The sequence below is a fragment of the Coregonus lavaretus genome, assembly GCF_964263955.1.
Source record: "Coregonus lavaretus genome assembly, chromosome: 21".
Lineage (NCBI taxonomy): Eukaryota > Metazoa > Chordata > Actinopteri > Salmoniformes > Salmonidae > Coregonus > Coregonus lavaretus.
This window is the reverse complement of record NC_140008.1, coordinates 29,877,776-29,882,406: the sequence shown is the minus strand read 5'-3', so window position 1 is coordinate 29,882,406 and position 4,631 is coordinate 29,877,776. Positions and strand designations below refer to the sequence as shown.

General features: G+C 40.8%; 1 protein-coding gene across 1 annotated transcript in view; it reads left to right on the top strand.

Annotated features, from left to right (window-relative positions):
* The first annotated feature begins 345 nt into the window (after positions 1 to 345).
* ddr2a (discoidin domain receptor tyrosine kinase 2a) overlaps positions 346 to 4,631 on the top strand; it is a 56,129-nt gene continuing 51,843 nt past the window's right edge. The window contains exon 1 of the mRNA XM_084185609.1: positions 346 to 1,356. The gene's annotated coding sequence lies outside the window, so the exon portion shown is untranslated. The remainder of the gene's footprint in view (positions 1,357 to 4,631) is intronic.

Genomic DNA, 4,631 nt, shown 5'->3' with positions numbered 1-4,631 from the left:
AACCATCTCTCTGTCTGTTTGTCTGTCTCAGTCTCGCACACACTTACTCTCACTTTCTCCTTTTTTCTTCCTCTCTCATCTCCTCTTTTCTCTCTTTCACTATCTCTCACTCCCGCTACAGTATCTCCGACAGAAGGTATTGATTGCAGTGATAGAGAGAAATGCGTAGGTAACACTTTTATAAGGTGTACCTCAATGTAAATGTTGAGTTGACTGTGGTAAATAACGTTGATGTCTATTCTAGTCGGTTATATTCCTTCAGCCAGGTATGAAACATGACCATGTGCATAGATAGCTTTAGCAGGCTGGACTGGCCTTGACTGGACTGGACTACTGTAGCATATGCTTTCCTCATTAAGCCACACCATGCTTTTCCACCATGAAGGAAATGAAACATTTAAAGGAGAATTCCACCCCGTGATCATTATTTGATCAGTTGATCCTTACCTTCTCAATCCTCCCTATCCCTTTTATTTCCTGAGTCTGGCCAAACGTTTTGGTCTACATCAGCAACGGAATACTGGCGGTGATGATGTCATCAGGAGGTGACTGTCTCCTAACTCTTCACTAAGGTGAGCTCATTCTGTGGACTGAGTATAATGTTTAGGCTAAAAAGGGCTTCATTAATTGTTATAAGTTATTATCTTAGTAACAGTACTGTTGTCTAGCTTGCCATTCTAAATAATGTAAATTAAACTAATTCCAGTACAGTTGTAAGTGTACTAACAGTGTAAAAACACTACTTAAGTGCCTTGCCAATGTCATATCTATGGTCACTATAAAAGGTTTTTGTATTGTAAAATGGAACCCTATCAAATGTGTCATTTAAAAAAAAAAAAAAATCCAGGGTTGAATTGAAGTTATTTTATGTTTTATTTTGTTTAAATTATTTGTAATTTCTTCCACACAACAACAATAGGCAACATTTGAATTGAAATGTCCTGTGCTTTATAAATTATAGCTGCCATGAATTAGTGGTTTCATTGCTCCCTCAGGCTGTCAAAAGAAAACGTTCTCCTCAAGGAGAAAAGGGCATTCTGAATGGGTACTGGGGTTTGACTTAATTGAAACGATATGTGTAGCATGAGGAATTCTGGGATTTTGGCATGCCCCCAAGAATCCTCAGAATGTGATGTTTTTTTCTCTTTCTCTCCCTCCTCTCCGAGCTCCCTTTTTTTCCAGGGGTGTCTTGCATCAGTCCAGTGAGTGTGAGAGCGACCTGAGCTGAGCGAGAGTGAACAGAGAGAGAATAGGGAGGCTTGGATTCTAACAGACTGAATTGGGGACACGGACACTCACTGGAATACTCCACCGCCTCCTCGGAACAAATGGTTTGAAAGGATAAACTCTTTAAAAGTATGTTTCAATAGTCTTTTTTCTCAAAAATAACTTTTTTCGAATTTTACTTTATTTCTTCTGTGTTTCGATGGTAAAGGGTTTGGGTTTCACTTTAAGCTAGATAGATGCTTCTGTTTTCTGTAGAATTGTGTCAGTACCTCACATTAGTCTAGGTGTCTGTGTTTTTAGTGTAGTTTTGAACCCATGTCCCATTTGTCTGCAAGAGAGAAAGAGAGAGCGCTGCTGTTTGCATGGCAGGCTAGAATAGAGGATAGCAGAGAGACCTGATGCAGCCTTTTGCATATCCACACTTCACTGTGAAAAGCACTGCTGCAATCCAGCTGCTACTCAGAGACTTTTACACACATACTGTAGCTCTGGTTTGAATTTGAACATTATTTTGAAATGTGCATTTGCTTAGGTTTTAAAGTAGACTATTTGCACTTTTATCCCAGAATATGATGGCATTAAAAAACAGACTAAAAATTTTCAAACAACTTAATCAACTTATCTCAGTGGAGGCTCCTCAAAGGAGGAAGGGGAGGACCATCCTCCTCAGTTAATTCCATAAAAATAAAAATAGTGAAACATTTCAAATGTATCCTTTTTAGATAAAACTATACAAAATATATTCACGTCACCAAATAATTGATTAAAACACACTGTTTTGCAATGAAGGTCTACAGTAGCCTCAACAGCACTCTGTAGGGTAGCACCATGGTGTAGCCGGAGGACAGCTAGCTTCTGTCCTCCTCTGGGTACATTGACTTAAATACAAAACCTAGGAGGCTCATGGTTCTCACCCCCTTCCATAGACTTACATAGTAATTATGACAACTTCCGGAGGACGTCCTCCAACCTATCAGAGCTCTTGCAGCATGAACTGATATGTTGTCTACCCAATCAAAGGAGCAGAGAATTAATCAAGTACTGAAGGCGTAAGCTAAAGCTAGCTAGCACTGCAGTGCATAAAATGTGGTGTACGTTACTCAAAGAGAGAGCGAGACAATAGTTGAACAGTTTTGAACAAATTAATTCATTGAGAGAGAGATTTTGTCTTTTTTTCCCACTTACTTAGCTAGCAAATGCAGCTAGCTAGTTTAGCCTACTCAAACACCCGGCTCAAACAGAGGGATGCTATGTTAGCTAGCTGGCTATGACTATCCAACACTGGAATTTTTTTCCAAGTCAAGGTAAACTTTTGGTTTTACAAATGTATTGGCACCGGCGGGTGTACCTGCTGAACTGCTTGCTGACTACACTGTACTGCATGATTGTAGCGGGTTTACGAATGCGTTAGTTCTATTAGCTATGTTGACTATGACATTACTTTAGCTAATATGGTGGCAATGACAACGATGTACGCTGTGTGTCACGGTTATGATATGAAGGTTTGTTTTGGAAAGGTTTTTTCGCCTGTTCACAGACAGCTGATGTGTTGTGCATTGAAGTCCACAAGCGATGGGAAAAGGTGAGAGGAGGAGAGCGCATAGATGCGAGAAGGAATACAACAAGCAGTTTTCTTTTTCTTTTCTTTTTTTACAACGAGCTGTTTGTAATTGGCTTAAACGGAAGCAAACGGAACAAAACGGGGATAGACATACCTGAATTTGTCCAATAGAAACTCTAGTTTGTAACTGTTGGACTAATGATTACGCCCTAGATCAGCTAGATGCAGGCAAGAGGGTGCAAGGCGGTATTGAATGTGTCACTGTCTGTCCATGTGTCACTGTCTGCCACCTCAAATCTTTCTGTCGACTTGTGTGCACCTACGTTGTAAACTTTCATTCATAGGCTAAGTTGTAGAAACCTCATGATGGGTATAGAGAAAATTTGAGTATCATGTAGTAGCCTAAACCTATCGATATTACATTGAACTGGGTGAATAGAATATGAATGACAGTCATCCAATATGCTGTAATAGAAATAAGGCCATGCTCATTAACAAAAGGTAGTCCTCCCTCATCTTACACGGCACCGACCGCCATTGTTATCAGTTATGCCATACATTACAGGAAGTTAAACATTTGCTTGCTAGTTACGTCATTGTTTTTTACTACGTATTACTCAATGGAGAATATAGCCTTACAATATCTGTGACATTGACAATTCTTAGAAAATCTGGACTGCAAAATGATGTTGTGCTTCCCAGTTGATAGGATATTGAAGGTCTTGTTTTTGTCTGGTGAAACTAATGCAGAAATTGCTTGAGGCTTTTTCACTTTCACGCTGCCACTTCAAACCCCAGAGATAATGTGTTCTGCTTTGTTTTGGTGGGCATTCGTTCACTGTGTTTTGGAAAAGTTGAGCAACTTTTCACCACTTGAGTTCCTGTCCCTGACATGTTATTTTGGCTTGGTTTTATCATACATAACATATGGTCATATGTGAATTGTATTGTCATTTAGACTAAGGCATGTACAGTATAATGCTATGGTCTCAAAGATTTCCTCTACAAACCTTTAGACCTCATAGCCTGTAAAGAGCACACTATCCATATTTGTGTGTCTGTCTTTGTCCTCTTGTGTCATGCAGGCGGTATGTAGGTGTTATGGAGGTAGTATGTAGGCGGTATGTATGAGCTATGCAGGTGCCCTGTGGTATGTGGGTGACAGATCCACACAGAGGCTAAATTCCGCCATTTTTATGTGGGGACGTAATAATAATAGTCACTTAGCAGCAGACACTTTTAGCCTAAGCATTATATACACATAGTCCTGACTCATACATAACTGGCTGAGCCATTTGAGCCACAGGTTGGTGGAAACGGCTGCAGAGTCATAAAGGACCGTTGTTCTAGAGAGGTCAAGGTGGTGGAGCATGTGGTGTGACCCCCTTAGCCATTCCTGGCAGTGTTTGTGTGTGTGGGGGGGTATGTAAGACCGTGTGTTGAGCCGGGTTCATGACCTCACTGCTGGGAATAGCCAGCCTGACCTCTCTCTTCCAGCTCTCAACATGTGCTTTAACTTATCAGAGGAATGCACAGCAGGTACTTCAACTGCCCAGTGAACACACACACACACACACACAGCAGGTACTTCTGTGGCCCCTTGAACTCAGACAAGGTAACCACCTCAGTAAGGCTTAATAGCAGTTCCTGTGTTGACATTTTGAGAATGAATATCAAGACCGAAGGTCCAACAGTCAGACGTATAGTAAACCGACAATTCAGGAAATCTATTGGAAAAGTGATCATGCTATGGAAAAATAGGAAAATCATGGGGTGAAATCTAGACAGACACACACACAGTGGCTGGAGCCCAGAGCAGAGACAGATTAGCAGGCTGTTATCA